We start from the raw sequence: 20,053 nt of genomic DNA, 5'->3' as shown, positions 1-20,053 counted from the left end.
AATCCTAACAGTGGACAGAGACATTTTTTCTTTTTTTAAAAACAGGCTTCAGAAATGCATTAGATCAGTTCTGAGCACGCAAAACTACTGGAAAGCAGCAAATGATGAGGAAACATCCTCAGAGTTGTATATTAATAAAGGTGTGTTTCGATTAAAACCGTGAACGCCCCCTTTAACTACACCAAGATATTTTAGCCCAAAACAGTGCTGGAATTTTGGTGTCAGGACAATCGTTGGGTAAGGGCAGCACTGATGTAGTAGCCCTTAATGGAAAGAAATACTGAAATGCCTAGCTTACTATTATATGAAAATAGGTTCATTTTTTACCTGTGCAGCAGTAGCCTCCACTTTTGGCTCCTCGGTGGCCAAAGAAGTTTCAGGTTCAGCGCCGTACTTGGCAAGCTTTGCGCTCCGTATGATTCTGCTGTCAGTCTAAATGAATATAGGCATAGTAATATTAAAACAATAACAGAAAATGACCACAAAACTGACCATTAAAATCTAAAACAAGGATCAACAATAATTTATTCAAAGTGATTTACGCCAAGGTGTAAAATTAGGACACGACACACACCCCGTTTCTGGTACAGTCCAATGTCAGGACATTTGAGGCTTCCCTCAGGTCAAAACATTTTACCCCAGAAAAGTCTTGGAGCATCATTATTAGGACAGTTATTTAATATTATTATTAAACTTAGTTTATAAATAGCTGTCCAAATAGAGTGTATGGATAATCCATTTCTACCTGTGCTGCCATGATTTCTGCTCTCCGCTCATGAGAAATCAGCGAAAGATCCGGACCTTCAGGTGATTTGTTAATGTTTTTGTCCTGCAAGGTGTGAGACAAAGACCAGTCAGACATTTCATGCTGCTTACTTTCATTGCTCATGGGAAAAAAACAAAATGACAACAATAAGGACTAAGAGAAGCAACAGCTTTCATTTTGGCAATATCGTTCACGTCATGATGCAAAATTAGGACCCGACACACACCCTTTGTCTGGTACGATGCAAATTCAGGACAATTTAGATATTAAAAGGGGACGTCTACGATTGTGGGGAAATGCTGTTCTCTCCGGTTTGTTTACACTCAGAAGCTGTGCGTCTTTTAAGGTGGAACAGTGTGTTTGGGGAAAAATAACTGATAGTACGCAGCTGAAGTTTGACTTGTCTGTAAGCTTGCTTTCACTATTTGAATTACCACAGAAACCCATATGTAACTCGAGCTGTAGAGTTTGTAATAATGTCGGTATGTGTTTTATTTCATGCAGTTTGCCATCTCCTGAATTTGGACAGTCCACCTTAAGAAATCCAAAACAGTAAAAATAAGTCAGTGTTACCCACCTATGGAACAGACATAGAGCATCATCCTCATCTCGAATTGTACTTTTCATAGAGATTGTATAGAGATTTCTCGTGTAAAATAACTCTAGATGCCGTTTCTCTGCTGCGAGCAGAGAGAGAGAATCCTAACAGTGGACAGAGACATTTTTTCTTTTTTGTTTTTTTTAAAAACAGGCTTCAGAAATGCATTAGATCAGTTCTGAGCACGCAAAACTACTGAAAAGCAGCAAATGATGAGGAAACATCCTCAGAGTTGTATATTAATAAAGGTGTGTTTCGATTAAAACCGTGAACGCCCCCTTTAACTACACCAAGATATTTTAGCCCAAAACAGTGCTGGAATTTTGGTGTCAGGACAATCGTTGGGTAAGGGCAGCACTGATGTAGTAGCCCTTAATGGAAAGAAATACTGAAATGCCTAGCTTACTATTATATGAAAAAAGGTTCATTTTTTACCTGTGAAGCAGTAGCCTCCACTTTTGGCTCCTCGGTGGCCAAAGAAGTTTCAGGTTCAGCGCCGTACTTGGCAAGCTTTGCGCTCCGTATGATTCTGCTGTCAGTCTAAATGAATATAGGCATAGTAATATTAAAACAATAACAGAAAATGACCACAAAACTGACTATTAAAATCTAAAACAAGGATCAACAATAATTTATTCAAAGTGATTTACGCCAAGGTGTAAAATTAGGACACAACACACACCCCGTTTCTGGTACAGTCCAATGTCAGGACATTTGAGACTTCCCTCAGGTCAAAACATTTTACCCCAGAAAAGCCTTGGAGCATCATTATTAGGACAGTTATTTAATATTATTATTAAACTTAGTTTATAAATAGCTGTCCAAATAGAGTGTATGGATAATCCATTTCTACCTGTGCTGCCATGATTTCTGCTCTCCGCTCATGAGAAATCAGCGAAAGATCCGGACCTTCAGGTGATTTGTTAATGTTTTTGTCCTGCAAGGTGTGAGACAAAGACCAGTCAGACATTTCATGCTGCTTACTTTCATTGCTCATGGGAAAAAAACAAAATGACAACAATAAGGACTAAGAGAAGCAACAGCTTTCATTTTGGCAATATCGTTCACGTCATGATGCAAAATTAGGACCCGACACACACCCTTTGTCTGGTACGATGCAAATTCAGGACAATTTAGATATTAAAAGGGGACGTCTACGATTGTGGGGAAATGCTGTTCTCTCTGGTTTGTTTACACTCAGAAGCTGTGCGTCTTTTAAGGTGGAACAGTGTGTTTGGGGAAAAATAACTGATAGTACGCAGCTGAAGTTTGACTTGTCTGTAAGCTTGCTTTCACTATTTGAATTACCACAGAAACCCATATGTAACTCGAGCTGTAGAGTTTGTAATAATGTCGGTATGTGTTTTATTTCATGCAGTTTGCCATCTCCTGAATTTGGACAGTCCACCTTAAGAAATCCAAAACAGTAAAAATAAGTCAGTGTTACCCACCTATGGAACAGACACAGAGCATCATCCTCATCTCGAATTGTACTTTTCATAGAGATTGTATAGAGATTTCTCGTGTAAAATAACTCTAGATGCCGTTTCTCTGCTGCGAGCAGAGAGAGAGAATCCTAACAGTGGACAGAGACATTTTTTCTTTTTTGTTTTTTTTAAAAACAGGCTTCAGAAATGCATTAGATCAGTTCTGAGCACGCAAAACTACTGAAAAGCAGCAAATGATGAGGAAACATCCTCAGAGTTGTATATTAATAAAGGTGTGTTTCGATTAAAACCGTGAACGCCCCCTTTAACTACACCAAGATATTTTAGCCCAAAACAGTGCTGGAATTTTGGTGTCAGGACAATCGTTGGGTAAGGGCAGCACTGATGTAGTAGCCCTTAATGGAAAGAAATACTGAAATGCCTAGCTTAGTATTATATGAATATAGGTTCATTTTTTACCTGTGAAGCAGTAGCCTCCACTTTTGGCTCCTCGGTGGCCAAAGAAGTTTCAGGTTCAGCACCGTACTTGGCAAGCTTTGCGCGCCGCATGATTCTGCTGTCAGTCTAAATGAATATAGGCATAGTAATATTAAAACAATAACAGAAAATGACCACAAAACTGACTATTAAAATCTAAAACAAGGATCAACAATAATTTATTCAAAGTGATTTACGCCAAGGTGTAAAATTAGGACACAACACACACCCCGTTTCTGGTACAGTCCAATGTCAGGACATTTGAGGCTTCCCTCAGGTCAAAACATTTTACCCCAGAAAAGCCTTGGAGCATCATTATTAGGACAGTTATTTAATATTATTATTAAACTTAGTTTATAAATAGCTGTCCAAATAGAGTGTATGGATAATCCATTTCTACCTGTGCTGCCATGATTTCTGCTCTCCGCTCATGAGAAATCAGCGAAAGATCCGGACCTTCAGGTGATTTGTTAATGTTTTTGTCCTGCAAGGTGTGAGACAAAGACCAGTCAGACATTTCATGCTGCTTACTTTCATTGCTCATGGGAAAAAAACAAAATGACAACAATAAGGACTAAGAGAAGCAACAGCTTTCATTTTGGCAATATCGTTCACGTCATGATGCAAAATTAGGACCCGACACACACCCTTTGTCTGGTACGATGCAAATTCAGGACAATTTAGATATTAAAAGGGGACGTCTACGATTGTGGGGAAATGCTGTTCTCTCTGGTTTGTTTACACTCAGAAGCTGTGCGTCTTTTAAGGTGGAACAGTGTGTTTGGGGAAAAATAACTGATAGTACGCAGCTGAAGTTTGACTTGTCTGTAAGCTTGCTTTCACTATTTGAATTACCACAGAAACCCATATGTAACTCGAGCTGTAGAGTTTGTAATAATGTCGGTATGTGTTTTATTTCATGCAGTTTGCCATCTCCTGAATTTGGACAGTCCACCTTAAGAAATCCAAAACAGTAAAAATAAGTCAGTGTTACCCACCTATGGAACAGACAGAGCATCATCCTCATCTCGAATTGTACTTTTCATAGAGATTGTATAGAGATTTCTCGTGTAAAATAACTCTAGATGCCGTTTCTCTGCTGCGAGCAGAGAGAGAGAATCCTAACAGTGGACAGAGACATTTTTTCTTTTTTTAAAAACAGGCTTCAGAAATGCATTAGATCAGTTCTGAGCACGCAAAACTACTGGAAAGCAGCAAATGATGAGGAAACATCCTCAGAGTTGTATATTAATAAAGGTGTGTTTCGATTAAAACCGTGAACGCCCCCTTTAACTACACCAAGATATTTTAGCCCAAAACAGTGCTGGAATTTTGGTGTCAGGACAATCGTTGGGTAAGGGCAGCACTGATGTAGTAGCCCTTAATGGAAAGAAATACTGAAATGCCTAGCTTACTATTATATGAAAATAGGTTCATTTTTTACCTGTGCAGCAGTAGCCTCCACTTTTGGCTCCTCGGTGGCCAAAGAAGTTTCAGGTTCAGCGCCGTACTTGGCAAGCTTTGCGCTCCGTATGATTCTGCTGTCAGTCTAAATGAATATAGGCATAGTAATATTAAAACAATAACAGAAAATGACCACAAAACTGACCATTAAAATCTAAAACAAGGATCAACAATAATTTATTCAAAGTGATTTACGCCAAGGTGTAAAATTAGGACACGACACACACCCCGTTTCTGGTACAGTCCAATGTCAGGACATTTGAGGCTTCCCTCAGGTCAAAACATTTTACCCCAGAAAAGTCTTGGAGCATCATTATTAGGACAGTTATTTAATATTATTATTAAACTTAGTTTATAAATAGCTGTCCAAATAGAGTGTATGGATAATCCATTTCTACCTGTGCTGCCATGATTTCTGCTCTCCGCTCATGAGAAATCAGCGAAAGATCCGGACCTTCAGGTGATTTGTTAATGTTTTTGTCCTGCAAGGTGTGAGACAAAGACCAGTCAGACATTTCATGCTGCTTACTTTCATTGCTCATGGGAAAAAAACAAAATGACAACAATAAGGACTAAGAGAAGCAACATGAACATCGCTTACACCCAAATATAAAATAAGGACTGGACATACGGATATTGCTTAATATATAACACATGAATTCCAAACTTGGTAATATTTTATCAAAACTAATTTTTTGCTTCGTGTCAATATGCTTCAACATGCTTAACTGTGCCCCAGTGGTGAGTATTTTATGCTCATCAGGTCATGAAGGGTTTTGGTAATCTTTAAAATTGACAATGTAAACACGACAGACATGCAAGAGAACACAGACATTGTCTTAATCAGTGTTCAAGTGTTAAAGTCTAGAATGTTTAAGTCTGTCTGAAGATGTGTTTATAATTACTTATTTTTTATTTTTATTTTGTAAATATAAAAAAAAAAATTAGAATTGGCTGCTTTCAAGACAGGCGCAGAGACAAATTTTTAAAGGGACAATATGTATAGACACTCGAGATATATTTTAATCTTAAAGCATTTCATAACAAGCAGGTGAGCTGGTAACAAGAGTAGATCTATATTGGGTAAAAAGCTTCCATTGTTTTTAAGCAAAGATAGGTTGGTTCTCACCACTTTGTATTTTGAATTATTGTAAAAATATATAGTGTTCTATGCAGTACATTTCAAAATATACTGTACCTAATATAAAATCCAAATAAATCATGTTTTCTGTGCCACTGAAACAATGGACCATCCAAATTTTATCAGTGACGGGCAAAACCCTACACCTCTCCTAGGGCATCAGTGACCACTACATGGACGGCTTGCATATGTGAGTAGCTTCTATTGATGTGGATGTGAACATTACTATTTTTAGAGAAAAATGATGATGTCTTTCCCCAGGAAATCTATGGTTATTTCAGCAGGATGATGCCATGCCTCATTTGGTATGTGCTCCAACAGCATGAGCTTAACCTGCCTGTGTTCTAGATCTGTCTCCTATGATAATCACGATGGTAAACTTGGTTCTGTCCCCTGTGTGTTGCAGACATCAAATTTCCATTTCCAATTTTTTTATATTTAACAAATAGTTTAGTTGAAATAATACTACATAAAGTAAACAAAAATATTTAATGAATATCTTTTCCCTGTCCTTTAAATCTAATTAACAAGTTACAGATTTTGTTTTGTTGCATTTTTATAAAGTGTTCCATATTTTCATATAAAATATCATATAAACTCACCAGTGAACGCCAAGGCCAGGGGCTGTCTCCATAACTGTACGTTATTTCCTGCCCTGGGTCTATGTCCTTCATAGCAAATAAGCACAAATGTGGCTTGCCTTTAACCAGTATTTTTTTTATTTTACAATTTGCATTTTTGTGATCATCGTTTACTAATCGTCCTAAAGTCCCATCTTCTTTGGCAGCATCTATGCTGAAAAAGGAAATTCAGATATATTTAATTACAACACCAACTGCTAAAATTACAACTACTTAAGTATGACTCTTAAATAAATGTCAGTATGTCATTTATTCATGTAATTTAATTTTATCTGTTAGAAATTAACTCAGCTAGGATTTCCTAAAAGAAGGAAAGCTAGAATATCCTACATAACAGGCAGCCACTTACCACCAGCTACTCCCATTCCATTTAAAGTCAAACAAAAACCCATTTTGTTTTTCTGTATATTTTTTTTGTCTCTCTGAACTCTCTTTTTGAGAAATAAGTTGTCCTTGGTATTCAAGGACAAAGCTTCCTCTTTCTATCTTCACCAGAGCAAATACTCCCCTTCCTAAAATAAAGCAAAGGGGAAAATGTAAATGGAATTAATTTTTAAGAACTTCTAATTAAATGTCAAACTTTAAGAACTTAAGCAGAAATGATTAAATTGGAAAGACACCAAGCATACAAGACCTACCCACTGTTTGGTTAAATATAATGGCTTACAACGTCATGTGAAAAACAATGTACACTTTCTTTGAATTCTATCTGGGCGTCAAAAAATCCATTTTTTTTTATATTGCTTGGTGTAGTATTAGTCTTAATTTAATTGGCATAGGAACCACAGGGATGTGGGACATGTCCCATGCAAAATTGTAAAAGCCTGCATTTGTACGCCACATTAAATATACCACGGAAAGATAAAATATGCTTCTTTCCTTTTGAAAGTGTGCCACTATGGAGGCATATTTGGTGCAAAACCCCTGAGCACCAGTGACAGTGAAACATGTACTGGAGAAAATAGTCACATGTGTATTATTATAATTTGAAGTCACAGAGAAAATCTCCTCAGGAGTTGCAAACTCCTCTCCCACAAATACAATCACAAACTCTTAATTGCAGGTGCACAAATCTAATTCTACATACAATTCTACTAAGACAGAGCCAATTACTGCATGTGAAATTTAACCTTTAAACTTTTTTTCTTGTAACAGTAACACAATTTTAGAATCAAAACATTTTAAAGCTACAAGAAATGTCCTTCCCCCACCCCACAGACGTGCCCCTGAGGTTTAATATTTATAACTGTAATTATTGTAAATGTAGTATGTAATGTAAATATTCAGGCATACCTTTACATGAGTTGATAAATCTTTCTTCAAACCAAGGCTTGTCCTCGCAGGAAAGAATATGTTCTGTAGCATCTGCCACAGGATTTCGCCTCGTTCTTCTGCTTAACATTTTCCTTAATACTGTTTTTAAATCATAAAATTTATGAACTGAAAAAGAGTAAATATGGATTTGAATACTAAACATTTTAAGGCAACAACATGCCTTTATTTCAGTTTTCTAACTAAGTCTGGAATTATTTGTAACAAAAAATAACCACAGCAAGGGTCTGACACCTATAATTGTACTGTACTCTCAGTGTGCTCACTGTACTTTACACAAACTGTACACTGCGTACTTAATACATACAATAAACACATAGTTTGTATAATAAACTAAACATGCTGCAGAGTTGGGGTTAAGAAACAGAGAAAACATGGCTGTAAATGGCTAAATATATTAAAGACTAGACTAGATGTAGATGTAGATGTGAAATTTGACCAAAAGCGGTTGTCCTGTTCACCATTTATTAATAACTCTGTGGCCGAGCCCTGCCCCCCTCACCCAACTCTCTCTGTAACTGTGATTAAACTTTTCCACTCTGCTGCACGCGCCCATCCCCCACTCTGTCCGTGCTGCACGCGCCCCAACTCTGCTCTCGCAGCTGCACGCGCCCATCCCCCACTCTGCAGTCCACGGCGTCTCTCTCCTAAATAAACTTTCTCTCGGAGCTGCACCTTTCCTTCACGCGTTGCACGTCGACTTAACAAACTTCTACTCCCCAAGCGTAAAACCTGTGCACTCTAAAGCACTCTAAAATGTCTAGGTGTGTGCCTGGTTAAACAAACAAGTCCAACAAACGTGTATATTAATTAATTAAATAAATAAATAAATAGTTTAACCACAGAACCACTTCAAATGCATTAAATAAATCAGAAAAAAACTACATTTTAAATTGTAAATTTATTATACATAACTTTAAAATGATGCAATAAAGATGCATTAACTTACCATTTAAAAGCTTGTCTCGTGTCCACCGCTCAGTTTCCCGGGAAAAATGGGACCTGTTTTTTTGCCGCGAAGCTCTCGAACCAATAAGTGCGATTCCACTAACCAATCAGAGAGCCAATTAAGCTCTGATTTATAACTCATATCCCCAGGAACCATGAGTTTAAGATCACTGGAAGCCATTTTATGCTGACGTCACTTCCAAAGTGTGCGTGGCTTTTGCTGCAGTTCCTCAAGTGGCCACTGCGAGCGCGCACCCTTTTGAGCCAAATCTAGACACCCTTACCTCACTTTGACCCTCATGAGAGTTAAAAATTAGGACTTTCCTGAAATTCACAGCACATGTATTTTAGAGCATTCTGAACATGGTGGCAGGGTCAGAAAAGTTAGGACATGGGTTTTGGTCCTGACATTACCATGTGTCCTGACAACGTTGGTGTGTATTCTGACAAGTGTACTGACAATACACAAAAACAAACACATACACACACACACACACACACACACACACACACACACATCACAGCTTTCAACTTCCTTTGGAATTCATTTTCAAAATTGTAATTCATACAAAAGCACAACTTCTTGCTGATCAAAACTAAATAATCTGATGCTTCACCTTTACACTTACACTGAAATCATTCATTAATTCATTCATTCATTGTCTGTAAGCACTGGGGTCGAAGCCACTGGAGGGGGTGCCAGTCCTTCACAGGGAAACACACACACTCACATATTCACTCACATACTCACACCTACGGACACTTTTGAGTCTCCAATCCACCTACCAACATGTGTTTTTGGAGCGTGGGAGGAAACCGGAGCACCCGGAGTAAACCCACACAGACACAGAGAGAACACACCACACTCCTCACAGACAGTCACCCGGAGTAAACCCACACAGACACAGAGAGAACACACCACACTCCTCACAGACAGTCACCCGGAGGAAACCCACACAGACACAGAGAGAACACACCACACTCCTCACAGACAGTCACCCGGAGTAAACCCACACAGACACAGAGAGAACACACCACACTCCTCACAGACAGTCACCCGGAGTAAACCCACACAGACACAGAGAGAACACACCACACTCCTCACAGACAGTCACCCGGAGTAAACCCACACAGACACAGAGAGAACACACCACACTCCTCACAGACAGTCACCCGGAGGAAACCCACACAGACACAGTGAGAACACACCACACTCCTCACAGACAGTCAGCTAGAGGAAACCCTCACGGACACAGAGAGAACACACCACGCTCCTCACAGACAGCCACCCGGTGGAAACCCACACAGACACAGAGAGAACACACCACACTCCTCACAGACAGTCAGCTAGAGGAAACCCACATGGACACAGAGAGAACACACCACACTCCTCACAGACAGTCACCCGGAGGAAACCCACGCAGACACAGAGAGAACACACCACACTCCTCACAGACAGCCACCTGGAGGAAACCCACGCAGACACAGTGAGGACACACCACACTCCTCACAGACAGTCAGCTAGAGGAAACCCTCACGGACACAGAGAGAACACACAATGCTCCTCACAGACAGCAACCCGGAGGAAACCCACGCAAACACAGTGAGAACACACCACACTCCTCACAGACATTCAGCTAGAGGAAACCCACACGGACACAGAGAGAACGCACCACACTCCTCACAGACAGTCACCCGGAGGAAACCCACGCAGACACAGAGAGAACACACCACACTCCTCACAGACAGTCACCCAGAGGAAACCCACGCAGACACAGAGAGAACACACCACACTCCTCACAGACAGTCACCTGGAGCAGGATTCAAACCCACAACCTCCAGGACCCTAGAGATTGTGTGCCATTATGTCTCCCCCCTCGCCCCAGCAATAGCCCCCAATACCCTGCTCTCCTCCATTTTGAGAACTACAACAACAGAAGAACCCAATGGTGCTACATAGCATGACTATTCAAACATTTGTTTGTTAGTTATTTGTATCTACATGCCTTAAAATATGTTTATGTAATTACTTTAATTGTATATCTCTCTGCAACCCATTGGTTTTGGCTCATTACCTGTGAACGTGCCATGACCCAGGACTGGAAAAGTCCTGCCATAGAGAACCAGTCTCAGTACCTGCCCTACAACACATTCTCCATTCATTTGAAGAGCCATTTCATCATACAAATGGTTCTGTAATAAAGTCATGTTATTTTTCCAGAACCACTGCCTTTGAAAGAGTGTCAGAAGCAGAATGTCACCAGTGTAAATATGTTTTTATCATTTGCCACGGACGCATTGCCCATCCAGGGCTGACCCTTTCTTACAACCCACTGGAGTTCCTGAAAATCGCACTGGCCACTATTTTCTTAGCTCTGTTTAAACCCAGTGCTCAGAGTGTGGGCTAAATAAACCACCCCCCCAGACATGTCGAGTACGCTCTTTTCTAACTGAGAGAGCTGCCCTTGAGCTGTCGCAGCATGTCTTCACATTGCTGTGGAGATGTGAACTGTTTCTACAGCAGGGTGTTGTAATTACTCATTGCTCCCTAGCAGCTCAACACAGCTTTAAAACACTGCACACCCTGTGAGCCGATGTCTGGTCTCATAACAGAGTTCATGCAAAAGCAAATTTGAAGTGAGCCCATGTTCAGATTCCGAACAGAAAAGCGGAGGCTGTTAATAAATAGATGTTTATCGCTCAGACCCCGAAGACACTCTGAACTGAATCTGTGACTGAATTCAAATTCAGGTGAGGTTTTAAGCACATCAAAAGTCAGAGGTATTCATACACATTTACACACTAAACAACTTCATTTAAACTATTTTCTCTTTTATTCTGTAACATCACTTTAGTTTTTGCACTGTTTCTATGCTTCCATCCTTTAATTGTATTATTTTGATTGTTTTAATCATTTACTCATGTATTTTCATTTGATTGTTTTAAATGTCTTTTGTTTTTAATCCTTGTTCTCAATGAACTTCTGTTTACTGTTTTATTCTTTTCTTAGTCTCTGAAGTTCACTTTGAATTGCCTTTGTGTCAAAAAGGTGTTTTATAAATAAATTTGCCTCGCCTACATCCACCTTAACGTCACCCTTAAAGCTCCACCCCCACATGCTTGGGCTCCACCCATAATGTGTATTTTGCTGGCACCGACCACGCCAGTAAAGGCTGGGTCCTACACCCAAATGTATGTTAATAAATAAATTCAATTTTAAAACACAAAATGAGGGTTGGATCCTCCGCTGTTTTACTTGTGTACAATGTCCAGCATGCCCCACCCCCTCCACACACACACACACACACACACACACACACACACACACACACACACTCACTCATACACTCAATCCACATAGTGGCTGCAGTTAGGATTGATGCATAATAATAATTATTATATTAATGATGATAATAATAAAGAATTGAGTTTCCAGATTGTGCCTCCTTTTGTGTTATGTTTCAGACCTCAGGCTCTTGACATGAAAAGCAGAATTTATCAGGAGTCACGCTAAAGAGAAGACAATGAAGCGGTTTAATTTAGTATAAAACAACGTTGCTGGGAAACGGCCTCTCCAGCAGTCGCACTGAAATTATTTTGGGCGATGCATACTTTATGACTTGGCCCAAGGCAAAGTTGTGGCTTGAAATTTTGAAGCTCCTGCCAAATTCCCTTCCTCTCTGTAGATTTGCCTTACTTTTGTTTTATCTTTATTTGTTCAGTTATTTATTTATTCCCCCTCAAACACACACACACACACCACTTGACAGGCAATTCTTCAGTAATATTTCAGAGAGGATTTCACTCCAAGCAAAGATGACACAAGGTGATGTATACGCTGCTTTACATTTACCGTGGCTTACTGTGGGAGATAAATAGAGCAGGGGATAAAGGCTGGGTTTAAGGGGCTGTGGAGCAGCTGCTCTGGACTGGACCAAAGTTATTTTAACTCTTAAATCTCCTCTGTCTGGCTCTATAGCCTCGTGAGGGCTGGGCTAACACTGTGCTAACAAAAGACACTAAGGTGTCACTGTCACAGCTTTTTTTTTTTTTTTTTTTTTTTTTTTTGGGTTGTGGGGTGTTGATGTTGAGGGGGGGCATGATTCGGTCAATGTCTGTGAGGAGTGTGTGGTGTTCTCCCTGTGTCTGTGTTTCCAGCAGTGGGCTCCCATTTGTGTGATAGTTTGTGTGTGTGTGTGGGAGTGTGTGGATTAAAGGGTGAGGGTGTGAGTGACAGGGTGAAAGTGTGAATCTGTCCACAGGTGTGTAAGTGTGTGAGTGACTCTGTGAATGTGTGAGTGACTGGATGAGTGTGTGAGTGACCGGGTGAGTGTGTGAGTGACTGGATGTGTGTGAGAAGCTGCCCACACTTGTGAGTGTGTGGGTGACTGGGTGAGTGTGTGAAACTGTGCACAGATGTGAGTGACTGGGTGAGTGTGTGAAACTGTACACAGGTGTGAGTGTGTGAGTGACAGGGTCAGTGTGTGAAACTCTCCATAGGTGTGAGTGTGTGAGTGAAAGGGTGAGTGTGTGGGTGACAGGGTGAATGTGTGAAACTGTCCACAGGGGTGAGTGTGTGAGTGACTGGGTGAGTATGTGAGTGACTGGGTGAGTGTGAGTGACTGGGTGAGTGTGTGAGTGACATGGTGAGTGTGTGAAACTGTCCACAGGTGTGATTGTGTGAGTGACTGGGTGAGTATGTGAGTGACTGGGTGAGTGTGTGAGTGACAGGGTGAGTGTGTGAAACTGTCCATGTGTGAGTGTGTGAGTGAAAGTGTGGGTGTGTGAGTGACATGGTGAATGTGTGAAAATGTCTACAGGCGTGAGTGTGTGAGTGAAAGGGTAAGTGTGTGAGTGACAGGGTGAATATGTGAGTGACTGGGTGAGTGTGTGAGTGAGTGGGGGAGTGTGTGAAACTGTCCACGTTTGAGTGTGTGAGTGAAGGTGTGGGTGTGTGAGTGACATGGTGAATGTGTGGACATGTCTACAGGCGTGAGTGTGTGAGTGAAAGGGTAAGTGTGTGAGTGACAGGGTGAATATGTGAGTGACTGGGTGAGTGTGTGAGTGAGTGGGGGAGTGTGTGAAACTGTCCAGAGGTGTGAGTGTCTGAGTGAAAGTGTGTGTGTGTGTCAGTGACAGGGTGAATGTGTGAAACGGTCTACAGGTGTGAGTGTGTGAGTGAAAGGGTGAGTGTGTGAAACTGTCCACAGGTTTGAGTGTGTGAATGACAGGGTGAGTGCAACTGTCCACACAGGAGCACAACACACTTGGAGGAGAACCCTAACCTCTTTGTCTCCTTATTGTCAAGCATTGCTCTGAATGACTGAGGACGAGGGAAGGCCACACTGCCCATAGTCACAGATTGTATTTATCTGGTTCGCTGCAGACCACCAGAGACTTCCATATTGTCTTTTTTTTTTTTTTATTTCCTTCCGTTATTAGTCAAATAAATGTATGAAAGGCTGAGGCTGGTGTGGTACTTTTAAGGATGTATTTAAATTGAGTTACTTTGATGTATAAATATTTCCCTTGTTCCATCCCCTTTCTCTTGATTCCAGACTTCACTGGTGGTCTTCAAAGCCTTGTATCATGAAGGCATTCATTAGAAGCCCTCCTTCAAACCAGTCATTCATCATCCTCAACTACTACAGTCGGTGAGATTGCCACAGGTGGGCTTTAACTGCTGTGAAATTGGCAGGGTGGTAAAAACGGGGTCTCGTTTTCATTTGGGCAACGAGCCACTTCATTATTTCCCCCGAAATCTTGTCGCTACTGGAGATGAAACCGGAGATAAAACATAAAACCGCGGCCCGGTTCCGTCAGCAAAGCGCACTTAACGGGACGTATAAAGCAGACTGGCCCTCCAACGTTCATTGTGAGTCATAAAAAAAGACGGTGCATCTGCATGTACAGCACGGACGCCACGGCTCATCAAAACCCTGCCGACGAGGGGGGGGGGATATCAAAGAGCAAGCCAAACGAGGGTGGACGTCCTCCAGGCACTTTTTACCTCATAAAACCCCCAGCATCAAACACAGGTAGACATCAAATGGGCCTTTTCTGGCACGTGCCCCAGACTTCCACATATAAATATTCACGGAAAGTGCCGCGGATTAGCCCAACTATTCATTTCAAACGCCGCTGCCGTACCAAGCCGACACGCTGGCACAGATGGAGCCAATTTAACAATCCGAGCCCACCGGAGATCATGTGACGGAGAGCAAAGTAATGACATGGCGGAGAGCGCGAGAGAACGCTAATCCGCAGACGGAAAAAGCAGACGTATTTATACGTCTGTAAGCCGTAGTCAGACAGGGACCTTGGGAGCAGAAGAAGAGGAAGAAGAAAGGCTGTGATTCGGAGACACAGAGAGGATGGGTGTGTGGGTTTAAACTCTTCAGTGGACGAGACCTGGTCCAGGGTTAAGACATAGGCCCTAGGGGACCAACGCTTTTATCATTCAGAGACTGACAAGGAGTGTGTGTGTGTGTGTGTGTGTGTGTGTGTGGGTGTGGGTGTGGGTGGGTGTGTGTGTGGGGGGGGGGGGGGGATTCAGTTGATGGAGTAGGTGTGTGTGTGTGTGAGGGGGGGGGGGGGGGGTCCGGTTGGTGGAGTAGGTGTGTGTGTGTGTGTGTGCGTGGGTGTGGGTGTGTGTGTGTGTGGGGGGGGGGGGGGGATGTTTAGTTGATGGAGTAGGTGTGTGTGTGTGTGTGTGTGTGAGGGGGGGGGGGGGGGGGTCCGGTTGGTGGAGTAGGTGTGTGTGTGTGTGTGTGTGTGTGCGTGGGTGTGGGTGTGGGTGTGGATGTGGTGTGTTTTGGGGGGGGGGGGGGTGTTTCCAGTTGGTGGAGCAATTGTGTGTGTGTGTGTGTGTAGGTGTGTGTGGAGGGGGTGGGGTATCTGCGTAGATGGAGGTTGATGGAAGCTTTTTGAGAGCCACTCTGTATCCGTCCAAATGTGTTCTTCTCACCGCGAGGTTAATCAATGTGCAGTCGAGCAAATCAAGTACGGAGCTCAATGACAGGGAAAACACGCTGTGGAAAGAAATCATTATAATCAACTTCAATGGCTAAAATCTGACCAAAAGAGAGAGAGAGAGAGAGAGAGAGAGAGAGAGAGAGAGAGAGAGAGAGAGACCACACTCCTCACAGACAGTCACCCGGAGCAGGACTCAAACACACAACCTCCAGGACCCTGGAGTTTTTGCGCCACCACGCATTATGTCTCTGCCCCCCAGCAATAGCCCCCAATACCCTCCCCTGCCCCTGTTTGAGAACTGCTACAGAGCATAGCTATTCAAACACATTTTCCAGGACCCTGGAGCCGTGTGACAGAGACAGTACCCGCCGCCCAAAGAGTAATTTAAGTTGTCACGAATAAATTTACAGCACCCTATTAAACAGGAGTATGACTTTATGGTTTTGTAAACTCTTCTATCATAAACACAATAATACAGCGAGCACTCAAGTGCCGTCTCTGTAAAATATACACTAATCCTGCAAGGTGTATATATAAATAACCCGTACAGGTAGAGCAGGTAAGTGAATACAAGATTGATAAACTGCGTGATGCTTTATAATTCATTAATAATACAGGATTCATAGTGAAGCCTCTCTCTGCTCGTTGACTCCCGGCCCAGACGAGGTGTTAAGGTAAAACGATCCAGATGTGAGTGTTGTGTTATTGAGGAAGACTTGATAGCGTGGATTGTTTGTGAAAAAGTGAGCTCTGAATGTGTTTCTTCTCTAGTGTGCCCTCGGTAACCTCCCTTAATTAGCTGCTGCACTTTAGAGCCGCAGCTTGGAGAGAGCTGGAATGCAATCAATATTGTTTTTCCACCAAGGTGCTACAGTATGTATGATTTCATGGACGTTGCCATGGCAACCAAAGCCCCGCAGGCGGAGCACTGGGCGAAAGAGTGACCGCGGGTTGTTGTGTTGGAGTTTAGCTGCATCTCTGATATTTTTTTCAGATCACGACGGCGCCTCCTGCGTTGGGAAGGTGCTGAGAGGGTTTTTAAGGTGGTTTCAATTTGGATCACAGTTATTGCGTGACCTCTCACGCGCCGCGTGTGCTTTCCGTTAGTCTGAGACCTCCGTTCCCTGCCTTCTACTTTCAGACATGACAGGCCACTGCAACAATATGTATATGTTTTTTCCCTGTGCCTTTGACCCATCCATGGCAGTGGGGCACTGGGCACACACACACACACACACACACACACACACACACACACACAGAGTGGCAAGCAACCACCCCAGCACCTAGGGAGCACTCAGGGGGGTAGGTGCCGGACACTTCAGCAGTGGATCTTGAGGGAGGAGACAGCACAATTAGGCCCCAGCCCATCAGGCCATAATTGCCCACCATTTTATTCAAACATCTCCATTTTATTAGAACCCCCTACCTTTTTGTGTCCACTTTATTAACTCACTTTTAAACAAGACACATGCTTTCGTCATCATTGCACAGCAAAACAAGGAACGCTGGACTATGCATTTAGCCCCACATCACTGAGTGGCAGTCAGTCACCCTGAAGCAGTCGTAGGTTAGGCGTCTTGCCCAAGAGCACTTCAGCTGTGGATATTGAGGGAGGAGACAGTGCTGTTCCTTCACGTTCCACCTGCCCACATACTCCATGAACTCTTAATTGCTGACCTTTCACAGACCTTCAGTCCCGAGCCCACTCGTCTAATACCTATAGCCCACGTCTGCCCTGCGTCGCTATAGATCCACGGTATTGGAGTTCAATTACAGACAGTGTGTTATCTGTGGTGGTGCTCTAAGGGTGTCTATACAACTCGCTCTGCAGTCAGAAAGTGACCCTCGATAAAGGGCTACAAGACAGGTAATGCATTTTATACAGATACCAATATACAGCAAAGTGAAGCTGTAAACCGCAGCATCTTAATACAGTGGTCAGGGATGGTTTGTAAAGCCTCTAAACCTTGTATTTGAAATGTAGGCCTCGTGGGTGTAGGACAAGTGGGTTCATACAGATTCTGCTCAGGCACAGGCAGGTATGGATGAATGTCTGATTAGGATTGATCTGCCAGCATGGATTCCCATCTGTTGCTTCTTGTAGTAGCGTCTAGACGTAGGACGCTCATTATAAGAAGCAGCAGAAAGCAGTCAAGCAGATAAGCAGAAATATGTCTGAATACAGCGAGCAGAGACGTGAGGAGTGGACCGATCACGGGAGGTTCAGTGTGGGTTGGATGTTGGCAGTCGCTAGTTCTGTACATGACGCTGTATTAGTGATTTCTCGGGAGCGGGACCCCACGCGTTGGCCGCAGGGTCTCGTAGGCCTTTATGGGGACGAGTCTTGTCCGAGGTCTGCTCTTGAAAGTCCTCCCGCTAATGTTCCCCCACATATTGATGAATGATGAATTAATGAAGCCGGTCCATTTCATTTACAAGAGTGAGGGCGCGCATAGGACGGGAGCGCATAGAAATGCCATTTTAATCTATTACAACCGCCTTCAGTTCCAGCGCACAATGCAATTCATCATCCTGGTCCGGGGCCAGTCACGGTCTCGCCTTATATGATTGTGTTATCCATTTAGCGTCTCCGTACCTGATCCAGACGCTGCTGCTCTGCCTAATCCTGGAGAAAACTGTGGGGTATAATATATATATAAATATATATATATATATATATATATATATATATATATATATATATATATATATAAGTATAACCAACGTGTGCTTGGACATATCGAGCAAGGGTTAAGACCATTATCCTCCCTGTCCTTAGCTTAGAGGTCACAGCAGAGATTCAGAGGCCTGACAGCTTGTCTAGGCTTGTTAACTAGGGAGGGATACTGTGTGTGTGTGTGTGTGTGTGTGTTTGTGTGTGTGTGTGTGTGAGTGAGAGAGAGAGAGAGAGAGAGAGAGAGAGAGAGAGAGAGAGAGAGAGAGAGAGAAGGAGCTGAAGTGTCAGATGAGTGTCAAGGTCACACCTCCCCAAAGATTGAAACTAAACACCCTGAACAACAGCAAGAATAATGAGGCTAAGTCACGTCAGATAAAGGCACTGTCCGGATTCACTCATCAGCATTAACCTTAAAAATGGCCTCCTTGCTTCTGCGCTCACTGCTGTCCATCTGTGGCTCTGTATACTTTCTTAGACGACTTTCACCCTGTCATTGAATGGTCAGGAGCCGCACAGAGCGGGTATGATTCGGGTGGTGGATCATTCTCAGTGCCACTGTTCTCAGAGGGCAACTCTGGAACATTCCTGGTTCCATTCTCTCCGACTAAACAAGAACCAGCTTCCAGAACCAGGACCTGATTCACCTGGTGGACAAGTAGTAAAGCCTAGTCGAGGAGTGCCCTGAGGATCCTTAGCATTGAAGAAGAACAGGTTGAAAAGTGGGGTCTGCTAAAGTATGCAGAGCCACAGATGGACTATAGTCTGTAATTGTAGCTGTAGTTGCAGCACACTGCTCTGAAAATGCCTGCAGCCCTGAGCACAGAGGAGTCTCAGAGTGTACAAATGGCCTGTAAACCCTTGGTGGTAATCCCTGTGTCTGACCCTGTGGTCACTTCACAGAAACAAAACAGCGTGTCCTGCCATTGATTTATGATTGCCTTGGAAGGCATCTACTTGTCATTCTGCTGTAGTCACTCTTCCTCCCTTCCGTCCTCAAGCCCCCCTATCTCTCCATCCCTCCCTCTCTCTCTCTCTCTCTCTCTCTCTCTCTCTCTCTCTCTCTATCTCTCTCTCTCTCTCCCTCTCTCCTCTGCTGCCTACCGTTCTTCATGGTTTAGCTGTCCAGCCAGACTCTGAGCCCTTAAGCACGGAGATAAAGGGGAAAATTGGAGCAGGGGGCCAAACCAGAGGGGCTTCAGGCAGCAGCTGAGTGCTCTGGGGCTCTGGGGGTCCCGTCGGGGCTTGGAAGGGAGGTCTTTAGAGGTGAGGGCGACTGGTGTTGAAACTGACATTTCCACCGTTGGCCCAGAGGAGCCCAGCGAGCTATTATAAGAGCAGCAGGCTCCAGGGGCCTTGCTCCAAAGGCCTCGGAGAGTGAGTCAGACACCCGGGAGACCCCCCCTCAGTGCCCCCCACCACAAGCCTGATGTCAGAGCAAGGCTAGACAACTGACAGCTGGTCTTCACACAGCCCTTTCACCGGGTCAACGTCGTCCATTCCTCTAAGCAGAGCACACTAGGGGCGAGGAGAGTGATACGCCTTCGGGGGCTAGGGGTGATTTCCCGTAATTACCCGACCCACAG

At 43.1% G+C, this 20,053-nt stretch overlaps 1 protein-coding gene and 1 long non-coding RNA gene across 4 annotated transcripts in view; one reads left to right on the top strand and one right to left on the bottom strand.

Moving 5' to 3' along the window:
* The window catches only part of kcnq5a (potassium voltage-gated channel, KQT-like subfamily, member 5a), a 216,459-nt gene that overhangs the window by 61,304 nt on the left and 135,102 nt on the right, over nucleotides 1-20,053 (top strand). The gene's annotated exons all lie outside the window — the stretch shown is intronic.
* Nucleotides 5,152-9,283, bottom strand: LOC136705753 (uncharacterized). Of its 2 annotated transcripts, XR_010804082.1 has the most exons (5): nucleotides 8,817-9,283; nucleotides 7,829-7,975; nucleotides 6,885-7,047; nucleotides 6,497-6,689; nucleotides 5,152-5,235 (listed from the first exon to the last, which is right to left on the bottom strand). It is a non-coding gene; the product is annotated as an uncharacterized lncRNA (long non-coding RNA). The 2 variants fall into 2 exon arrangements; XR_010804081.1 differs by having other exon boundaries at nucleotides 7,829-9,283.

The sequence above is a fragment of the Hoplias malabaricus genome, chromosome 8 (assembly GCF_029633855.1).
Source record: "Hoplias malabaricus isolate fHopMal1 chromosome 8, fHopMal1.hap1, whole genome shotgun sequence".
NCBI classification, from domain to species: Eukaryota; Metazoa; Chordata; class Actinopteri; order Characiformes; family Erythrinidae; genus Hoplias; species Hoplias malabaricus.
Note: the sequence above shows the minus strand (reverse complement) of the source record. Positions and strands in the feature narration are given on the sequence as shown.